The sequence below is a fragment of the Gossypium hirsutum genome, chromosome A09 (genome assembly GCF_007990345.1).
Source record: "Gossypium hirsutum isolate 1008001.06 chromosome A09, Gossypium_hirsutum_v2.1, whole genome shotgun sequence".
In the NCBI taxonomy this organism is placed as follows: domain Eukaryota; kingdom Viridiplantae; phylum Streptophyta; class Magnoliopsida; order Malvales; family Malvaceae; genus Gossypium; species Gossypium hirsutum.
In genome coordinates this window covers 4,716,621-4,727,926 of record NC_053432.1, presented here as the reverse complement: position 1 = coordinate 4,727,926, position 11,306 = coordinate 4,716,621, and positions in this window count along the sequence as shown.

Genomic DNA, 11,306 nt, shown 5'->3' with positions numbered 1-11,306 from the left:
ATTTTCTTCATTAAATTTTCAAATCAAATAAAACAAATATTTAATCGCCTCAATAGAAATCTACAATTAACATGATTGAGTGCCACTCAATATCATCAGCTCATCTTTTCTTAACAAATTTCGTAACCAACGAGGATGTCTGTAACATGTATCTAAAATTTAAAGTTGATTTGAGTATGATTTTTTTTATTTCATAAGTTGCCATTTAAAATTAACTTGTGGACGAAGAATTGACATTCTCATATGGATTCTCTTTCTGGAAACTCTCTTTGTTAGGAAGATAGTATTGGAAACTCACCCATGGAGGTTTTGATTCCTAAAAAGGTATGTTTTAGGGATAAACTTGAAGAGGTGGATACAAATATGGACGTTCATGTTTCTACTAAAACATTACCCTCTTGGAAAGAACAATTAGTGGGGCAACCTTCCAAGGCTAATATAAGTGGGCTAGACGAAGATAAAGATTTTGATATAATGAACGGAGATATACAAAAATCTATTGTTACTAGTAAACCTTCAATAGATTTTTCAAACAGAATCCACTAATTGCTCATTAGGGACATGGAAAATATAGTTGTCGTGAAACTTCTAGGCCGAAATATTGGTTACTCTATTCTTCACAGTAAAATTTACAGCATTTGGAAGCCATCATCTCAGTTTAAATTGATAGACATCGAAAATGGCTATTTTCTGGCCAAATTTCAAAACAAACTTGATTGTGAAAAGATTCTCTTTGAAAGTCCTTATTTCATATTCGGAGAATACCTGACTGTTCAACCTTGGACGATGTCCTTCAATCCTTCACAACAATTTCCTAGCATTTTCATATCTTGGATCAAGCTCCTCGGACTGCCAGGATACTTGTATAAATGGAAATTTCTTTTGGCAATAAGAGGTTTAATCGGGAGAGTTGATAAACTGGATATGAATACAAATAATAAGGTAAGAAGGCGCTTTGCCCGTATGCTTGTATATGTTAATCTTGACAAACCTCTAGTTTCTCAAGTCCTCATCAATGGCAAAATACAAAAAATAGAGTATGTGTTTTTACCTAAGGTCTGTTTTCATTATAGGCATTATAGGCATCTTAAGGAAGTCTTCTTGGAAAAGTCTACGATGTCAACATGGTAAAGGAAACAATGCCGTCAAAATTTGCAAAAAATGGTCGTTGTTGCAACGAGGGAGGAGCACCAATTGTTTGGGCCATGGATGTTGGTTGAGAGGAAATCACTGCGAAAATCAAGGGGGTTACTTAAAAAAGGTACTGGATTTTCGGCAAAAAACACTAAAGGTTCTAGATTTAGGGCTCTGAATAGCACAGTTTCTAATTAAGACGGTGATTTGGCTTATAGGAATTTAATTATGGAGAATCAAAATAATAAAGGGAAAGTTATTGTTGAGAGTGATTGTGTAATGAAAATGTGCAAGTATACACGTCGATTTAAGTAATATAATGATGAGTGAGTATCATCTCCACAGGGATCGGATATTGATTAGAATTGGTAAGTATTACTGTAGATTTAACTAATGAACCTGTGCAGAAGAAGCAAAGTATAAATTGGTGAAGGGAATTAATGGATGAACTAATAATATCAATTATAAATGATAAATGACAAAATAATCAAAATTTTGTGGCAATTCACGAAAAACAAGTAGTGAGTATTTCTGTTGATTAATGATAAAGGTTGGAATTACTCAGGTAAATATGTTCATAACATAATATTGCTATGGCAAAATTTTGAATAAATTACTGCCCAGAGAATTACTACTATAGTCTACTTCTTTTGAGAGTTAGACTTTAGTTATTATTCAGAGTCTATGCATGCCTACAAGATGGATGAATGATAATCACACTAGCATTCTTCACCTATATAGATCGCACCTTCTATGTTTAGAGTGATGCAAATATTCTTTCGAGTACTCGTTTATATCAATTGATTAATAATCTGATGTAATTAATCCTTTCAGATCTAAATATAAGAACATAACATGTAGTCAACTATGTCTAGAGCTTGCATGCATGCATTCCAAATAAACAATTATCGAATGAAACAATGACTTTAATCAAAATCATATCATGTGCATTACAGATAATTTAGTATTCACCCAAATAATTCCAACCCCAAAGAAAATTAGCTCATGGGTTGGGCATTGAAATCCAAAATTAAATCATTCATCAATATTCTTCAAGTTTATGAATCACAAAAATTAAAACCAAGAAAAATAGAACAAAGGCAGAACTGCAGGAAGTTCAAAAAAATTTAATAATTATTAAAAAGTTTCAAAATTTTATAAAATATAACTTGACTTGTTATGAAAGTTTCATTTGATATTTCACTCAAATGTCTAAAAGTATTCACATGTATTAATAGCATAATTAATTATTAGACTTGTGATATTAATTCTCCTTGTATGTTGAATGACTTAAAATAAAATATGTAACCTCTTGTCATTGGACAGGGTCAAGAGTGACATTCTTGGAAATTTCTTCTCAAGTTGTTGTAAAAAACAATCACCTTTGGTATCACTCATTAAGGATAATGACCTTTACTTTGGGCAATGGGCTAACACTCTTTCCTATCTCCTCCTTTCTAGCTTTATCGACTGTATATACTTAACAAATACTATAAATATACCTATATACCTACTTGATTGATTAAAAAACAAAGTACAAAATTAATTAAAGGGTAAATTACACCAATAGTCACTCAACTTTAGGGTAGTTAACAAAACAATCACCTAGGTTTCATTTCAGTCACTCAACTTTTGAAAAATAACAAAACAGTCACTAACGTTATAAAAAAGTGACAAAACAATCAATGATTAATAGTTTCTGTTAGTGTCTTAACGGGACTGCTGATGTGTCAAGTTAACTAGCTTATGTGGCCAGTTAACTTGCCATGTTGGATGTCCACAGTGGAAACCCTCCCAATTTAAGAGGAAGAAGAAGAAACCAGCAAACCTTGCTTCAAAGATGTAACTTTCAAGCAACATGCGTATTAAGAGAACAAGTTCTGTTAAAGAATGAATGCAAGGTATTTGCTCGAATGCCTGAAAGAACTAGTACTGGTGTGTCAACATATCATCGTAAAACTAGAACTGGGGAAAATGGTGATTACGCTAGAAATGATTTGGACATTAGTCATTTGATTAGCGTTCTAAAGTTTTGTGGTGGTGAAGGATGTTTAGAATTTGGAAGGCCTTACCATGGTTTGATTGCAAAGACTGGACTTGATAGAGATGAGTTTGTAAATACCAGTCTAATTGATATGTATGCTAAATGCGGAGACATAGATAGTGTAGTTATGGTATTTAATCAGATGCCTCGTCTAGATGTTGCTTCATGTAATTGTTTAATTTCTAGTTATGCTAATTGTGGATTATTTGAAGAAGCTTTTAGGTTGTTCATGAATTATGAAAGCTGGGGTAACAAGCATAATACTTATACATACTCAAGTCTATTTGTGGAATCCTTTCGGCTACCGAATAAGGAAAATAGCTTCATGCCTAAGTTGTAAAGATGTAGTATTTATCAGAAATAGTTGTAAGTAATGCACTTTTGACAATGTATTGCAAGTGTGAGGCGATGGCGGATGTTGAATCATTGTTTGAACGGCTTCCGCAAAGGAATATTGTTTACTCACAGAATCTTCTTCTTCTTCTTCTTCTCTGTTATAAAGGTTTTTTTTTCAATTTCTTCTTAAATTGGATGGGTTTCCACTGTGGACACCCAACGTGGCAAGTTAACTTGCCACATTAGCGGTACCGCTAAGACACTAATGAAAACTGTTAATCAGTGACTGTTTTGTAACTTTTTTATAACATTAGTGATTGTTTTGTTATTTTTCAAAAGTTGAGTGATTGAAATGAAACTTAGGTGACTATTTTGTTAGCTACCCCAAAGTTAGTGACTGTTGGTGTAATTTACCCTTAATTAAAATTAACTTTAATCACATATATTTTTGTCTATTGTACAGTTTCAGTTTAATTTTGTTTAAAATAAAAGTAATATTTAGGTAAAAAAATTATGATTTTAATATTGCAACTCAATATAAATACCAGGAAAAAGGTCTTCTATCCATCCACTTGTTAGTATAATAGGATTAATATTAACTAATATTTAATCTATAATATCAAACTTTCTATTGTACAATATGATTTAAAATATTTTAAAGTTTTGAATGGAAAAACATAAATTATCCTTACTTCTTAATACTATTGTAAAAATATTTTAAGGAATTTGAATATATATATATAATTAGGGGTTAAGGCTTGAATAGCCATTTGATTTGTCTCTAATTGTTAGGTTTTTCACATAGGAAGAAAAAACAGAACAAATTTACCCGGGTAAAATATGAAGCTCTTGTTGAAGCTAGAGCAACAAAGCAATAATTCCGGGTAAAATATGTGTTAAGTTTCAACCAAATAATCAATGAAAACAAAGAAAACAAATTTTGTGTTTGAAAGCTCAAAAAATAGAAGCAGAACTCAGACGTTGAAGGAGAAAAAACTTAAGTTGACTTCTTCTCATTCATCTGAAAGTTTTAAAGATAAAATGTACATATATTAAGCTATTACATTGAAAAAGCAATAAATTTTCTGAAAAGTAACTTGTACAAAAATAGTTCAATAGTAACCTGCTGATAGTCTAAAGCTGCTTAGTCCTTGACTCACTTTAAACAGACAAAAAAAAAGTTGTCAGAACAAATATATGTCAACTTGTACAAAAACATACTTCATCCGGATAACATATGTTGTTTTGCATATTACTGTACTTCATTCGGCTAACTTACATATGCTGTTTGTTGCCACCTTTTAACACTCCTCCTTGGCTACAAAATAGCAAACTCCAATTTCCTTCCTTAAACACTCAAACCTTGTAGCAACCAATGGCTTGGTCAAAATATCAGCAAGTTGATCCCTCGAACAACAATGGACCAACCTGATTTCCTTAGTTAATTCTGCTTCCCTCACAAAGTGATATCTGATCTTGAAATGCTTCGTTTTGCCATGGAACACAGGGTTCTTGGCTATTGCAATAGCTGACTGATTGTCTACCATAATCTCTTGATGTACTCTTATATTTGACACTTTTTTCTTGTTAATTCCTTTGCCTTATGAATTTTTCATTACTTAATTCGTTGTATTTGATTTATTTCTTGTGTAGTGAACCCAATAATGGAAATGACAACAAAAAGACATAATCTGTAGTTTTTTTTCTTTTTATTCTGTCACGGCTGGAGTTGTGGGCACGACGCTTATTCTGTCGCGGCTGGAGTCGTGGGCACAACGCTGGGCACGACGCGGATCTGACGTGGCAAATCAGAAGTCAACACGGGAATATTCTGGAAACAACTTATCTTGATCTATTGACGTGATTTGAGGGATTTTGGATTTCATTTTCATAATTTTAAAGATATTATCTTATCTTTTTTTGATTAATTTTCCTTGTTGATTTGGGAATTTGAAGCCTATAAATACCCACCTTTGGGTAAGGCTAAGGGGATCTCTTGTCGTTTGTCCTTATTGCTACTTTGTTTTCATTTTTAATAAAATTTTCTTCTTTTGTTTTATTTCTACTTTACTTTATTTTATTTTATGTTTTTACATTATCAAAACATGTTAAGTATCAATATCATGCTTGGCTAATTTTTCTCAAGCCAAGAGCTAGTACGAATCAATTCCTCACGTGAGAATTGAATATTGCTTAAATCCCTTCGAGATACATTTTCGTCTTTCTGCTTAGATAGTTTGGCAATCGGCCTTACTAAAATTTTAAACGTTTTTCAAATCAAAAAGGATCCGTTGGTCTGGAATCGTTTAATTTTACAGTTGGGAGGAAGGATCGGCCTGTGGCATTTCGACTTCCTATGAACACTCTTAGCGGCGGTCCGCTAAGGAAAGACGAGATCGGAAATGATTCTTGATAAGACAACTTCCGAGTTGGGCTTTTCCTGTTTTAAAACTAAGTATTTTAACGGCGATAGACGTGGTTGATTTACTTAAGAATCGACTTTCGAAGATAGACTTGGGAAGATCGGTTACATGAGAGAAAAGTAAGTTAAGATGGGTTGGGCCTCGTAGACTGTAACCGACATGAATCCCGGAGCAAAAATCTATTTTCGATGATCGTGGGAATTGACGAAACTAGCTCGAGGCGATTCTTATACTCGTGTTTATTCAAATTAATCTTTCATCTTCTTTGCTTTATTGCTTTTATTTTAATACATCTTTCTTTGCACTTTTACTTGTTTATTTTATTTTCTTGTTACTTCTCAAATCACCTTTTTTTTTATTTTCCATTTCAGCTCCTAGGTCGAGAACAAGAAATTTAATCAAAAATTCCATTAAACTCCCTGTGGATCGACCCTCTTCCACTATTCTACCTTTTTATTTATTTATTTATTTTTGAAGAGGTTTATTTTATTTTGATAGGCAAAACGACGCTTGTCAAAATTGGCGCCGTTGCCGGGGAGTTTTATTTTCAGCAATTATTGATTATTTTGTTTGATTTTTATGACCAGGAGAAACCCGGGGACTCTAGTTCAATATAACCCAGAAATTGAAGCAATCGCTCGTAAAAATCAAGGCCAAACGCTTCGACGAAAGAAGCAGCAAGAGCAAAGAGAACGACAATCCAATCTGGAATCTACTTCTGCGACACCACCACGTGAACCGGAACAAACTCCCAACGAAGGACCACCTCCCAACACCACTACTCCAATAACAGATCCCACGTTTGAACCGGAGCCAATGGCGAACCAAACCATTAGAGAGCTTGCCGCCGCCCCCGCCGTACAACAACCGCTCTGCATTACCTTTCCTCAAGGCACTACCCCTTTTCAACTCAAAACAGGGTTAATTCATCTCCTCCCTACATTCAACGGTCTTCCTAGCGAAAGCCCACATAAACATCTCGCCAAATTCCACATGGTGTGTAGTAGCATGAAGCCGCAAGAAGTCTCGGAAGACCAAATCAAACTAAGGGCATTTCCTTTTTCTTTAGCCGGAATGGCTAAAAAATGGTTATTTTACCTTCTGCCTAACTCAATAACCACATGGGCTGAACTATCTCGTGTTTTCCTTGATAGGTATTTTCCAGCGGCAAAGGCAAGCGAGCTTAGGCGAAGCATTTTGGGAATCCAGCAAAGGAGCGATGAATCTCTCTACGACTACTGGGAGAGGTTCAAAAAGTTATGCGCAAGTTGCCCGCAGCATGGCCTATCCGAGCAGACCCTTCTTCAGTATCTCTATGAAGGGATGCTTTCGATGGACAAAAAGATGGTGGATGCTGCAAGTGGTGGCGCACTCGTCAATATGACACCAGAAAATGCTAGAACTCTAATCTCTACCATGGCCGCAAACTCGCAACAGTTTGGCTCTTCAAGTGAACCTAGCCGACGGGTTCACGAAGTAAGTACCGTTTCTTTGGAAAATAAAATAGACAAATTGACTGATATTGTCAATTCTCTTGTCATAGGTAAGATAGGAGCCGTGAAGGTTTGTGGAATCTGCACGATGCCGAACCACCCAACCGATTCATGTCCAATGCTACAAGATGAGACGGGCGCCCAAGTCAATGCCATAAATAATTTCCCAGGACCTCCTCAAAGGCCATACAATCCCTACGGTAACACTTTCAATCCCGGTTGGAGAGACCATCCAAATATGAGCTATGGAAACAAAAACCAAAATTACCAACCGAGACCACCTCCCTTTCCAAATCAATCACCACAAAAAACCTCTCTTGAGACCATTGTTGAAAAGTTGGCCATTTCACAAGAGAAATTCCAAACCCAAACATAATCTCATCTCCAAGAAATTGACAAACAAATAAGCCAACTAGCCCAAACTGTTGGTCGCCTAGAGTCTCAAGGATGATTGCCCTCTCAAATCGAAACAAATCCGAGGGAAAATGTGAGCGCGATTACTTTACGAAGTGGTATCGTAATTTCACCAGAGCCGACAAAGGAGCCCGAGAAAATCGAGAAAGACAAAGAAGACACTTCTTTGAAGAGTCAAGTAGAAAGCTTGCAAGGCGTGACAAAAAGGAAGAGGAGAAGCAAATTTTGGATATATTCAAAAAAGTGGAAATCAATATTCCACTCCTTGATGTCATTCGGAAGGTGCCAAAATATGCAAAGTTTTTGAAAGACTTATGCACAAATCGGAGGCGGTTATCCGACAATGAAAGAGCTAACCTCAACAAGAATGTTTCGGCCATTTTTCAAAGACGCCTACCACCGAAATACAAGGACCAAGGGATGTTTGCAATTCCGTGCAAAATAGGAAAAGTCGGAATAAAAAGGGCGATGTGCGATCTAGGCGCATCTATTAATGTCATGCCGCTAAGCGTCTACAATAAAATTTCAACAGAACCATTAAAAGAGACGCGAGTGACGGTTCAATTAGCTGATCGGTCAGTTATCTACCCCGAAGGGGTACTAGAAAACGTGTTGGTAAAGGTAAACGATCTCATTTTCCCTGCTGATTTTTACATTATTGACATGGAAAATGACCGCAGCAACAACGGATCAGAAATCTTGCTTGGACGCCCTTTCTTGTCAACAGCGCATACAAAAATTGATGTCCGTAACGGCATCGTAACCATGGAATTTGATGGGGAAGTGGTTAAATTCGATGTGTACAAAGCTATGAAGTATCTTGATTCCATCGCAAGTTTAAATTTTGTTGATATTATAGATCCGTTAGCTGATGATTTTATCGAAACTGATTTGTTTTATAATTTTTGTAGGAAATTGGAGGATCTCGATGATGAAAGTGAAATCATTTCAACTCTTTCCTCCATTTCTGATTCTCGATTAATTCCACCTAAACCCCTTCCCTCAATTTTACAGGAGCCACAACTAGAATTGAAGCAACTTCCATCGCATCTCAAATACGAATTTTTGGGCGATAACCGAACCTTGCCAATTATCATTTCAAGTGAATTATCACGACAGGAAGAGGAAGAATTGATTGTTGTTTTGCGCACCTATAAAAAGGCAATTGGATGGACATTAGCTGATATCCAAGGCTTAAGTCCATCCACTTGCATGCATAAAATTAAAACAGAGGAGAACGCGAAACGAACGAGAGAAGGCCAGCGACGTTTAAACCCGCCAATGATGGAGATTGTGAAGGAAGAGATTCAAAAGTTGCTAGATGCTGACATTATCTACCCCATTTCTGATAGCAAGTGGGTAAGTCCAGTCCATATTGTGCAAAAGAAGACTGGAATTACGTTGGTCGAAAATGCCGAAGGAGAAATGATTCCGAAGAGAGTACAAAATGGTTGGAGAATATGTATCGATTATAGGAAACTCAACTCACAAACCCAAAAGGACCATTTTCCTATACCATTTATCGATCAAATGATCGAAAGACTTGCTTGAAAAACACATTACTGTTGTCTTGATGGATTTTCTGGATTTTTTCAGGTTCCGGTGGCACCTGAAGACCAAGAAAAAACAACATTCACTTGCCCTTTCGGAACTTTCGCCTATAGAAGAATGCCTTTCGGTCTTTGCAACGCTCCGGCCACATTCCAACAATGCATGTTAAGCATTTTCTCCGATCACATCGAGCGAGGAATAGAGGTATTTATGGATGATTTTGCTGTTTACGGTAATTCATTCTCTCAATGCCTTTCCAATCTTTCTTATGTTCTTAATCGATGCATTGAATTTAAATTGGTTTTAAACTACGAGAAATGCCATTTCATGGTAAGTAAAGGATTGGTACTCGGTCATGCGGTTTCGGCCCAAGGAATTGCCGTTGATAAAGGAAAGATTGATGTAATTCGCTCATTTCCATACCCCACTTCGGTGAGGGAAATTCGTAGTTTTCTTGGCCATGCAGGTTTCTACCGACGGTTCATAAAGGACTTCTCTAAGCTGGCGCAACCTCTTTGCCGATTACTACAAAAGGACGTGAATTTTACTTTTGATCAATCTTGCAAAGATTCTTTCTTTGAGCTTAAGGGAAGGCTTATATCCGCACCAATTGTACAACCACCAAATTGGACTTTACCATTTGAGATTATGTGTGACGCATCTGACCTTAGCGTGGGAGCCATTCTCGGCCAAAGGAGTAAAGAAGGACCACACGTGATAGCCTATGCCTCTAGGACTCTCGACTCGGCTCAACGCAACTACTCGACAACGGAAAAAGAGCTTTTTGCTGTCATTTTTGCATTAGAAAAATTTCGTTCTTATTTATTAGGAACTAAATTTTTTGTTTTTTCCGATCATGCAGCGCTGAAATACTTGATGAACAAAAAAGAAGCAAAGCCGTGGTTGATACGATGGATTCTCTTACTGCAGGAGTTCGATCTTGAAATCAAGGATAAAAAGGGAAGCGAAAACTTAGTAGCTGACCACCTAAGCCGTTTGCCTACTTCACCAGTCGAACCTCCCCTACGAGAACAATTTCCAGACGAAACATTGATGGAAGCACACACATCATTCCCATGGTTCACCGATTTGGCGAATTTTCTAGCTACGGGTAAATTTCTGAACAATCTATCTCAATCTGAGATCAAACGCATAAAAAGAGAGTCTCGATACTACATTTGGGATGACCCATATTTATGGAAAAATTGCTCGAATCAAATCGTACAACGATGCGTAAGTAACAGCGAGGTAAAATCCATACTTGAGTTTTGTCATTCCTACGCTTGCGGTGGACATTTCGGCCCTAAACGAACTGCACACAAAATTCTTGAGTGCAGATTTTATTGGCCAACCTTGTTTAAAGACACTTACAACTTTTGCAAAGCATGTGATAGGTGCTAAAGAGTCGGAAATCTAAGTCGAAGGAGTGAGATGCCATTAAATCCTATACACATCTGTGAAATTTTCGATGTGTGGGGGCTCGATTATATGGGGCCATTTACCTCATCATTTGGAAATTTATACATTATTTTGGTCGTTGATTACGTTTCGAAATGGGTAGAGGCGAAAGCCACCCGAGAAAATGATGCGAAAACCACAACTAATTTTTTACGTGATTTTATTTTCTCAAGATTTGGAACTCCGAGAGCGATCATTTGCCATAGAGGAACACATTTCGTTAATCGAGTCATCGAAGCTTTGATGAAGAAATATGGCGTGACTCAGCGAATAGCAACAGCTTATCATCCGCAAACCAACGGACAAGCAGAGGTTTCAAATCGAGAAATCAAGTCAATCCTAGAGAAGACCGTTAAACCAAATCGGAAAGATTGGAGCTTGAAGTTAGTTGATGCGTTGTGGGCATATCGCACGGCCTACAAAGGACCTATCGGGATGTCACCTTACCGACTT